Here is a 13014-nt window from a genome sequence, read left to right on the forward strand (position 1 = left end):
AAACATAAAGAAATTGAAATCACACTTGCATAAATGGAATCACACCACACTTGCATAAATGAAATCACGCTTTCTGAATTGAAATCACGCTTGCTAAATTGAAACCACTCTCACACTTTTTGAAATGAAATCACACTTGCTGAAAGGAAAAACACACTTGCATAAAATGAAAACACACTTGCTGAAAATAAATGAAATCATAACTATACTATGCTACCAATTATGTACAAAGGTGTGCAAACTGTGGTTGATGGGGGCCCTCCATTCCTCATCAAGCACACTGAAAAACTATCACATCTTGGAGATCAAAGTGGCAATATGTATTTCATAAAATTAAGTTACAAGATATTACAAGAATTCTCTCTCCTCACTTTACAAATCACATCTTGGATGGAACTTGGAACCTCCAATTGGCAACTAACACTGACACTAACACTTAACCACTAGATACTAATGACTAATTAGTTTACAACTAACAACTCACAACTCTTTGTATGAAGGGTGCACTCCTATTTATACAAATATTAAGGATAATTATTCAATAAATATAGATCCTTAGATCTCTCCTAAATCCACATTTATCTCTTGTAGTTACAACCAATCTACTAAAAATGTAAGATACAAATCCTCTCAAAATTCTCTCATCCATGATTCTTCTCCTTTGAATGTGCATAGTTAATGATTCACATCTTCTACAATTATTCCACAAATCTTCATGAGTTGGAATTTGAAATTCGAATTTGTGGTTGGGTGGCCAAATAGGACCCTTCTAGAATCTCCAAGTAGGCCTACAATATCACAAAACTAATAACACTTTTATATATATATGAAAACATCCTAATATTTAATCATAAATTCTCTTAAAATACTTAAAATCAATGACTTGGAAAATAATAATGATAAACCCATAAAATGATGAAAATGGTTACTTAATGTAGGGTTATGGGATTATAGAGTTACGAAATGAGGGTAAAATGATGGAAATGTGGGTAAATGTAGATGACATTTTGGAGACCCAACATGCCTCATCGATGACATCTGATGCCATAGGGCATCATTTTGTATAGTATCTCTAACCATACTCTCTTATTTCATGTCATTAGATAGTTTTATTTCATGCATTTATATTATGTCTTTTATGTTTCGGTTCGTTAGAGTAGAATTTTCTATTCCAACGACATTTATTTTGTATACATGATGATTTCAATTTTGAATGGATATCTATTTGATGGACTTTTGTTTTCTTAGATGTAGGATTTTAGGATTCTCCCATTACTTCTTGGAAGAAACGTGTCCCCATATGAAGCGAGATGTTGCACAATTTTTGTCAAATTTCCAAGGAAGCGGAAGTACCAAGTTTTTCAACAAGATGGGATCATCTATCAGCAGTTTATGTGTCATTACAAACCCATTCTGCAAGTTATGTAATGTAAATGATGCTAGTAAGACCGTGAATGTATGTAACAACCTAGGTAAGCCTATTATTTTGGTGAGAGTTTCATCCTAGGAGGTTTTTCATCTCACAGATTCATTTTTGTTTCTAAACATGGATGGTCGAAAGAGTTTTTCGCCCTAAAGACAGGGTGGAATTTTTCGTCAAAGTCTTAGGTGAGTCCTAGTGTTCTAGTCAAGTCTTTTGTAAAAGTAATTTGGGAATAATTTAAGTTAATTGGTCAAATTATTTTATTCCAAATCACTTACTCTACTAGATCATATTGTGTCACATATTGGGTATGTAATTTGAGGGTCTAAGTCGAACGAGTATTCCCCCTTTTAGGGTTGAATTGTAAAAAAATCTTATGTAAAAAATATTTTAATGCATGGTCCCTCATACTTAGACACCATGGTTAAAATATTAGAGGGTGGAGAGAATAATTAATCCCCTCAAGTATTAATTAATTAATTTTTCTGGAAAAAACAAATTAAAATCCTAAGCCAAAAATGTAATTAATTAGAGTCAAAATTAAATTCATAGAGAAATTTGTAAGGCACCTATACTACTAGTGTAACCCCTTTATTGTTATTAGTACAAACCCCTTATTATATTGGTGTACCCATGCAGTCCTGATATTGTTACTATTGTGCCTCATAGAAGCCCACTATTGTTATTAGTATGCCCTTACATTATTATTGTTATGTCGGCTTTGATTATATTATGACCCCTTAAACTCCTATATATAGAAAGGAGGTATTTTCATTGGTATCGAATTGTTCATTTGTGTAATGTAAAGGAGGTTGCCTCCTTGAAGAGGCTGAATTCTAAGGTGTTCAACTATCTTTCTATCTTTTTGTGAGTTGGTTTCATAACATTTGGTATCAGAGCTGTGGATTCTAGGGTTTCGTTGCTCCAAACAAGTCATCGTGGGATTTTCGCTATAACTATTTTGCTACAAAGTTTCAGAAGCTAAGAAAAAAACCCATTTGAGACAAAATCGGTTTGAACCTTGGCTCCAAATTTCAGATCCTGTCTCGCTATATTTTCGGAGATATAGTCTGAGGAAGTTAGGGTTTTTGCAAACCCCCGAATTACATTCCAAACAGGTGACCTGGGGAAAATCGTCATAACTTTCTCTCTGAGCATCGGATTGAAATTTCATAAGAAGTTACAGAAAGAGGACAGACTGTAGTTTCTTGTGTACATTTTTTAGATCCAAAGGTCGAAATAGTGACACATGTCATGTCGTACAAGTTTTCTCTACTGAACTAGTCTATAATCAGGTCACCGTGGGAGATTTGGCCTAACATTTTCTTGGAGAATCCAATTTGGATTAGACTGGTGGAATTGGAAAGAGAACACAAAGGGCTACTGTAGATTGCAATTTCAGGACTGGAAGATCCGAAATTACAGAGTTACAGTCGTTTCAAGATCGAGCTCCTAAAATCAAGAAAAAACGAGATGAGGAAGTTTGATGGCAAGGATCCAGTAAATTGGATACTACAGATGGAGAAACATTTTGATCTACATGGTGTACCACTGTTAAAAAAGGTATGTATTGCATCTAATTATTTAGAAACGAATCAATTTTTATGGTATAAAGGTCTTTGTTCTCATAAACCACTTGTCACGTGGTCAATTTTCACATAGGAAATATTAGCACATTATGAGGATACAAAGAGAAACTCCTTCTTTAGCTAATTGATAAATCTCAAACAAAAGGGTTCAATGGAAGAGCACATTGAAGACTTTAAAAAATTGAATAGAAGGGTAAATTATATTCCAGAGAAGCAAAGGATTGATGTCTTCATAGGGACTTTAAAGGATAAAGTTCAACATGAGGTTCGTTTTTGGGAACCTGATTCATTGGAGGAGGCATTCGAGTTGGCAAGAAAAATTGAAAGCGAAATTATGAAAACAAGGAATCCAACCACTCATGAATATAATTATGAAAGTGTTTCTTCCCCTCGCCTTCCACAACCTACAAGGCTTACACCACAACAATTGGAAGAAAAAAAGAGAAAAAGGGCTTTGTTACAATTGTGATAGAAAATGCACTAAAGGTCACAAGTGTGCTGAGAAGAAATTATTTTACATAGAATATGAAGAGGGGGAAGAAAAGGATCAAGAAACATCAAAAGAAGAGGATGTACGCCAGGACCCAACCCTAGAGAAAGAAGAAATAAATCCGACCATATGTTGTAAAGCATTGGCAAGAATTACCACTCAAACTCTCAAGATAGAAGGATATATTAAGAAGAAAAAGGTTCAAGAAGTGAAATATCACATCGAGAAAGAAGAAATGAATACAACCATATCTTGTAATGGATTGGCTGGAATTTCTACTCCTCGAACTATCAAGATAGAAGGACATATCAAGAAGAAAAATGTTCAAGAAGTGAAAGATCACATCGAGCATCAAGAAATGAATCCAACCATATCTTGTAAAGCATTGGAAGAAATTACCACTCCTAAAACTCTCAAGATAGAAGGAAATATCAAGAAGAAAAAGGTTCAAGCAGTGAAAGATCACATCGAGCATCAACAACAAGTTCTCCAACTTTTAAAAGATAACGCCACTTTGGTGCAGAATCGAATGAAAAAACAGGTAGATCAACATTGCAGTGAAAAAAGTTTTGATGTAGGTGATTGGGTATTTTTACGGTTACATCTCAAGCAAGCCATTTATGAGAAGGAAATGTTGGCAATACTACATGCACTTAAGAAATGGCGCCCTTACCCAATGAGAAGGCACTTCAAGGTAAAAATGGATCATGATAGTCTTAAATACATTTTAGAAAAAATATTATCATTAGAAGAACATAAATAATGGGTCACAAATATGTTGGGTTATGACTTTGAAATCATCTACAGAAAAGGGAAGAAATTTTTTGTTGCAGATGCACTCTCAAGAAAGGATGAGGATGTGGAAGCATTGTTTTGTGTTATTTCTATTATCCAACCAAATTGGATAAACGAAGCAAGGGATGAATGGAAGAAGGAAAAAGAAGTGTGGCCACTCATTCAAAAGTTGGAGAATATCCCAATTTAAACAATATTGCCAGAACTTGAAGAGGAAGGAAAAATTATATTGGAACCTGGAGCAGTCACAGAAACAAGAACCCAACAGCTAGGAAATCGATCAATTTCAGAGTATCTCATCAAGCGGAATAACTTACCCGCTGAAGATTCCACATGGGAGGACAAAAATTTTATACAGAAGCATCAAAAACTACTCAAGCATTGAGGACAACACTTTTTGAAGGAGAGGCGCATGTTAGGCCCCTATACTACTAGTGTAACCCCTTATTGTTATTATTACAACCCCCTTATTGTATTGTTGTACCCATGTAGTCCCGCTATTGTTACTATTGTGCCCCATAGAAGCCCACTATTGTTATTATTATGCCCTTGCATTATTATTGTTATGTCAGCTCTAATTACATTATGACCCCTTAGACTCCTATATATAGAAAGGAGGTATTTTCATTTGTATCATCCAAGAATTGTTCATTTGTGTAATGTAAAGGAGGTTGTCCCCTCGAAGAGGCTGAATTCTAAGGCATTCAACTATCTTTTCTATCTTTTTGCGAGTTGGTTTCATAACAAAATTAAATTCTCCAAGTGGAAAAATTCGTGGTTCTTAAAAGAATTAGTTTTTTGAGGTCCTCCACCAAGGGAATATTGGATATTTCAAGAAAAATTGACCCTTGGACCTTAGTGGTTAAGTCAAAGTCAAATTTTTTAGGAAATTGCTAATAAAAATGGAATTAAATGATAAATTCAAAAATTCCTCAAAAATAAAAATTCAACGACTAAGATTAAAATATGATCAAGTATTTTTTGATGGCAGATATTATTTTGACAAGGATCAAGCAAACTAGCTGTTATTTTTCCACTTGGGGGATTTATCTATAAATTAGAGAGTCATTTGAGTCTCTAGCCATCTGATTTCTAGCTAAGAAATTGCTGCTGAAGCATTGATGTAACACTATTGTCCCACTCAGAAGTTTTATTTCTATCATAATAAAGACTTTGGGGTGCAATTCAAAGTGTTCCATGTTCATTGATTTATGGTATGTACTGACTACAAGATTTCCTATGTTGTGTTGGTAAATGATAAGATTTGTTTTTCATTAGATGGAGATAAAGTCATTCTATTGATATTTTTCGGATAATCTTAGATGATTTGATTCGCCATATGATTAATGGATTTTCTTGAGATAAATACATAGTGTTTGCAGTTACTTCAGTCCTTCGTCTCCAAATTCACAAACTGTGGGCATGAACCAACTTTGCTTGGACCCTGATATATGTGGTGGATTTAATCTTCGCTAAGGCTATAATATGCATTGGGTTTCTAAAGTATATTTTAGCCATTTATCAAAGAAAATATACATAAAAAAACATTTATTTCTCAAAAATTTGTTTTTTGAAACCCTTCTATATTTGTATATTTGGAAATAGATTTGTAAATTATTTTTGTTATTGGGGTTTTGGGTATTTTATATCCATTTTTTTGCAAGTGGAATAAAGAGATGAATTTGGAATAGAGCGAGATCTAGGCCCTTAAGGGTAAGATCTAGTCTCTAGAAGTTTTTGCAGGACCAACGATTGAAAAATTTCCAGCAAAATTCATATCTGAGAGAGAAAAAAATTGAAGCAAGGATTTACTTTTTTAGGCCTCCTGGGCCTAGATCAAGCCCTCCTAGAATCAGTGTCTTCCTTATCTTGGACTGCGTCAACCTTTTTTTCTCTTTGTGTCATCTTTTCTGCCCTTTTTGGGGCAGGTTGTACCCTCTAGGGGCCTCAACCTCCCTTTCTAGGCCCATTGTTGAGGCCTTTAGGCCTTAGAAGGCCTTGTCATAGGCCAAAGAGGCCTCAACTTCCCTATTTCACCCCAACGGCTGCCTCAAAGGCTAGTCATGGCCTTTAGATCTCTTTTTGGCCCTCTAACCCTAGCCATCCATCCCTATAGGCCTCTCTCCCTCCAACATTGACTTTTCTTGACTTCCTCCTTCCTCCTTTGACCTCTCTTTGGCCTCCTAATCCCATTAGCCCTCAACGCTAGCCCTACTAGGCCTAGCTTTGCCCCTCTTTGGCCCTATTTTTCCGTAAATCCATCTCTTAATTTTCTAGACTGAATACTTAGCGGTTTTGCAAGTTTTTTGCCTCAAAAAATCTATTTTTTCAGGTAGCAAGCTCATCCTAAAGTTTCAAAAAATTTGACCCAAAGGAACTTCAAGGCCTTGGACCTAGGGTTTTCTCTCTAAACCTTATCTATTCACTATTTTTATACTGCTGTAAAATTTATCTTATAACAATGATATAAGAGCCCTAAAATCATACTAAGTTGGTCAAAATAACTCAAAAATTGCAAAATTTAATTTTCTCAAAATTTGGTTACTTGGGCATCAAGGGTCTAGCCCACATCTAAATTTTTTCTTGCTGAAATTTTATGTGTACATTACTGAATCAAATCTGAACTTTTTTTGAATAATTCACCTAAAAATGCTCAAAAACTAATTTTTCTAGTTTTGGCAAAATTTTCTTAGTTTTGGGCATATTTAGCACTTGTTGTAGCATCACTAGCCCACTGGTTTTATGATATAATCACTATTGTAATAAGTTTCTTCATATATGATATGTCACTGAATATTGCATCCTAAAGTGGGCTAAATTCATAACTTTACATTTGCTAATCATTGGATTTTTTTTTCTTTCACACTGTTGGTAAATTTCATGATCTAAAGTGGTTTTCTTACTACTGTCATAAGACTAATAAGTGTTGAATTTTCTGAAGTGTTACTACTGATTTGGGATATTAGAGATCTAACATTCGCTTGTCTTGTTTTAAATTACAAGAATTTCTGAATTTTACACTTAAATCACTCATACACTTAAGCTCTAAATTTATGATCTTGTTGATGGTATAAGTTGCTTTGGCATTTGAAATCTTATTGGCATTTTAATGAGAACATTTTTATTGATCATTGGCTAATTAATAAATTGGGTAATTTGTTGAAGTATCTTGTGGATTGATTGATTGGCACTTGTTCCTTAAGCACTTTCCTTGTTTTAAGATTTGTTAAGTACTATTGTCATAAAGGGTAATCATAACTTAAGTACTTAAACAATATTAACTTGAGTAGCTTCACTCATAAGCATTGCATAAGAATTCTAGTCTTAGTTTTGCATTTAATAACTTACCTCCAAGAAAAATCTTGGTTGATAGACTCCTAGGAAAACCCTCTCTCATCCAGCTTGAGGGATTCAATCCTTCTTTGTGGTTAACACAGTGACCTTGCAATCGTCACAACCACAGTCTCTGTAGCGCCGGAGGCACTGGGTGGTTGGAACATAGGGGGAGGTATCATTAATTAGGACATTGTCTGCTTCCTGATTGCTTTCATCTCACAACCTACTCTTAATATTGTTTCTCAAAACAGTTAAGGGAAAGGTTCAACTTAGATTAGGTATTTAATCTAAAATTAACCAAGATCCTTGCATGATACCTAGTTCTTAGGATTTTCATCTTCATATAGGTTAGTTCATCATATAAGTGGCAGTTTTCCATCCAGTTACTTGGCTATAATTTCTAATAAGAAATAATTTTTTACTCCATTAGGCACTAGTCTCAATATTAAATCTAATTTAAACCTTAATCTTGCTAAGTTATACCAAGTAGTTGGAATAACAATTGTCGTTACACCAAAACCATAGGTGTTAGTAAACAAACACGTCACCAGAGTTAACGGATCCATGAGCGGCAGTTAAGCCATGTGGCGAAACACACAGGGAGTGTTGGATTATCCAATGCCCAACAATATCCCCCCAGCGCGAGCTAGGAGTGATTTGAACTTGAGACCTTTGGGTCTGATACCAATTATTGGGAAAAATACTGAGAGGGGGGGGTGGGGGGGGTGAATAAGTAATTTAAAAACTCACATAAACATTCAATTTCTTATTCATATTTCTTTACGCTATTGTCATTAAGTAAACCAACATATGTACGCGACTATGATGAAGGAAAACCGCGTATATCCAGTTAACTAACTTTTCATATATTTCATCATTTGTTCTACTTTAACCAGTGTATCATATGACTTCATCAAAATTTAATTAAACAGTAACCATGAACAATAAGAAAATAATAAACCATCACACATAAGCAACACATCAACACATGAGGACACCAATATTTTTAGGTGGAAAACCAATGTGGGAGACAACCACCGTTGTCTTCATTTCTGTCTTCATCTTTTATTATAAAGGAAAAAATCTTACAATATTGTACTGGCGCAAACTTGTACCAGTACGCAAGCACCCACGTACAGAAGGCTACAACCTTCTCTCATTCTCCAGCACCCACTAGAAGGGAGTTCTAACCCCCTGATCTCGTTTACTGACATCTACTGAAAGGGAGCTCCAACCCCCTGATCAGATTTACCAGCTACAACTAGAAGGAAGCTTCAACTTCCTTACTGAAGGCTCCAACCGTTAGCCCCTCTGTGGACCACGTTTCATAATATTTCATACTTGATCCACCTGACCCAAAACATCAAACCTGTAGGCCACTTTTCATCATATTTTCAAGTTGGACCCACTACCATCATTTAACCCCAATACCAAATAACAATACTAAAACCAATCACTGTATCAAATTACTTAATCCCTAAACCAATAAAATCACTGAATCATCAAATCAATCACTGAGTCTCAATCAACTATTGCAACTGATCAAACTACACTAGAAAATATCATATCAATGCACAACTACTCATCAATATACCAATCCAAACATTTTTATCTATCACAAAAACCAACTGCTACTACTACAAACTCTGATCAACCATATGTTATAATATATATGCTATTGTTCTGAGACATACCCGCGTATGTACACGCTTCTCCTTAAGAGGACCTGCGTACAGATCTCAAAATACTGATATTTAATCTACATCTATGTACTACTGAATTAATTTCTCAATTACAAATTGGATCCATCACAAATCACTGAAAAAAATACAAAGCATCACATAATAGCATCATCCCTAGTCAACATATCATTCCATAAAAAATTCAACCCAACCAGAACTGTCAAACATAGATTATCATGAGAGAGACATTATCAATAGACAACAACAAACATAACAAAACTGATCAAAAAACATTAACAGCTGATACTACAAAATCCTAGCAGATGTTATCGACTCTTATAAAGCATACCAGAATATGTACACGCTTATCATTCACCACACCTGCGCACAGATCTATCTGTACTGCAGAATATATACACGACTACCCAAAAGTAGATCCCCGTATGTATGTGACTTCTCAATGGAAAATCATCGTACAAATATGTAATTACTAAGTCATACATTCGTTACACAATAAAACATATGTGAAACCCAAATCTCAGCATACAAAATTGTTACAGACACACATAATAACATCATCATCATAGATTTATCAAACCATAAATAGATTATTCAATATGTGGTCATTTCATATCTATTAGATCTTATCCATCTCCATGCTCCCTGGTGCACTCCTATTTCATATCAAGTCATTCATAAATAATCCATCATATGCACACACTAACACTTAACCTCCATCTCCTTATATAGTATAAGCCTTAGTCAATACCATAGGCTAATCCCTTAGTAATGTTGATGGTATTCTTTGATGGGATCAAATATCTCTTGTCACACTCAATACTATGGGCCAATACCATGGTAAAGACCCCTGGTATTCATAATACCATAGTGCGGAAATTGTACATGACTTCTCTTCATCATACCTATGTATGTAGGCAGCTTCTCTTCACAGGACCCGCGTATACTTTCCTAAAATTTACCTTTATCATTCCTCTCTCTCTGAAATGATATTACTTTGTCCATTCTCTCTGTCACGAAGCATAACCATCATGTTGACATCTTTATGAAGTAGGTTTCCATTAAGGACAACACATTAGTCATAATTCCAACAGTAGCTAGGCCACTCAACTATGTCTCCCGAACAAGTTGGTTCCCAACTTGTTTTCCTCCACCTCATTTCCATAAGGACTACCCCCCATAGGTTGTTGTTGGGAGATAGCTAGAATGGAATGGACGGGGACTAGAGTGAAAGGCCCCGTCCCAAGCGGTTGTCGCAGTGTCTTTACAATCCGAGTGACAACATGTTTTGGCGCCATTATCGAGGAAAATTTTCTTGTTGTCGGGGTTTATGACAATTTCTGATAATATTTTAATCATCTTCCATCTTTCCATCAATCCCCCCAACGCCACACTTTTTGTATCCCTTCTTGCATCATTCTTCATCTTCTCATCACCTTATATTTTGCTCTATCACAAATCTTCTCATGTTGTTCATTCACACCATTAGCACTTGGACATTTAGGTTGGTTTCCTGTTTGGGTGGTGAATCCACTTATTCACCAATGCATAAGAACATACTCTAGAAGAAATCCTGGTAGTTTGGTTAACCTCGATCCTGATCCTGAAAAGGTTCTAAGAGCCAGGTTAAAAAAATTACATTATAGAGAACATTTACATTTTCTCAGATAGGAAGCTCTCCTTGATCTCCATTTTCTTTTCATCAACCATCCTATAAATCAAGACATCATGGGTGACTTCTACAGGCCTTGCAACTTCACCAACATTCAGGGATATCCACATGATTTGTCGAATGAATCCACTATGAGTAATATGCTTCTCTTCCAAGGGAATAACGCTATTAATGCTGAAAGTCACATAAATAATTTCAACTACTTTATCCAAAGATTCTCTCATGCTACTGCTTATAATCACGAGGATTTTCGAATGAAATTATTTTTTCTTTCTCTAGGAGATGATGCTCTCGACTAGTTTCAAGAAAAACATGACAATGCCTTCAATTCTTTGAGGTCCCTTCTTGATGCATTTAGAGATAAGTATGGAGATGAGAGGGAAGGAAAGTTTTTTGTTAAGGAATTCAACACTATTAAGAAAAGAGAAAATGAAACAATTGGGATATGACTCAAGATTACAAGCCTCCTGACAAGATAATTCTGTAAGAATATATTGAGGCTTACCCTGTAGAGACGTAGTATGAGATAAGATATGCTCATCCCAACACTTTAGCTATTTCCCAAAGCACAACTGAGGAATTAGAAAATGACAAGAAAGCCTCAGGAAAGTCAGAAATCCCTGGTTTCGAAAGAGTCTAAATCAAGTCTAAGGGGAAAGATGTTAAAGAAGAAGAATATGAGATAGTTAAATAATTAACCCGATTAATGAAAGAAGTGAAGGTTGAACATGCTAGACAGATGGGTGAGATGCAAAATCAACTAATACAAATTGAAAGGTCCTGAATGCAGATCATGCCACCTAGAAATAATAGTAACAATAGGGGTAACAACAACAATCCATGGCCGAGAAGAAATCCACCAAATGATCAAAGGCCTCCTACAACACTTGAGTCTACGAATATGATTGATGAGCCTATTCCTATAGATCTTGTGAGAGTTTCCATGAAGAGTGTGAAAATAAAATTGGAATCCTATTGCAGCAATTGGAAATTATTCTCCTAATTGTTAATTAATTTAACAATTAATTTATTGTTTTCTACTGCAATACTGAATAAATCACACAACAACCTACAAAAATAAAACTGCAAAAGAATAAACACTGGAATATATTCTATCACACACACATAAAGTTATTTTTAGACCAATGTCTCCAGAAAAACCGAACTTGGGAAAACTGGTGAAACAATGAGGGTTTTATTTGATTATGCAACAATGAAACTTGAGTACATTCTATTATGCAACAAGAAAATTTGAACAAAATACTAAAGGGAATTACCCTTCTCCCATAAGCAATCTCTGGTACGTTTTTTCTTATCAAACATCAACCTCCTGGAGCTCTATGTGAGCTTCTATGCTGCTCTACGTTGCTGTTTGGACAACTTACCCCGAACTAAGCTCTGATGAACTCATTCTACCTTTGGGTGTTGAGGAAATCATTTCTCCATCCCTCTATGAATTCTTCCCGACCTCTGGAATTGAGAATGATTTTTCCTTCCTCCAAATCAAACTGCCTGGCTGAAGCTACTACAATGTCCCTCAACGCTGCCTCTCTGGGATAACTCGGCCCTCTTGTTGCTGCCTCTGTGGATCTGGAAAATATTTCCTTTGGATCATTGTCCCTGCCCCTCACTCACTACTTCGATCTCACTGGCTCTCTCTCTGGAAACTAACTGCTACTACTCAAGAAATCGATCTACTCATGAAATTGAATTGCTCAAGTGTCTTCTCCAAGTGCCCATTGACTTCTTCTTATAATCCTCTGTTGGGACTCCAATGACCAAGATTAAATATTAATCGATGGCTAGGATTAACTTGAAGTCAATCCATGTGAGTTTATAGATAATTCACGCCTTGACTTAATTAATTCTGATTAATTAACCATATTCCCTAAGTTTAGACTTAGGAAATATTTAAAAACTGGCTAATAATCTAATTAAGTCATTTCTAGGTAGAATTTCTAGAAACAATTTCTGGGTTTTGGAGATCTCATGTATTCTAGCCTCTCCAC

This window comes from Pinus tabuliformis, chromosome J (genome assembly GCF_031772625.1).
Source record: "Pinus tabuliformis cultivar Carrire ecotype Pingquan chromosome J, CPIR1, whole genome shotgun sequence".
NCBI classification, from domain to species: domain Eukaryota; kingdom Viridiplantae; phylum Streptophyta; class Pinopsida; order Pinales; family Pinaceae; genus Pinus; species Pinus tabuliformis.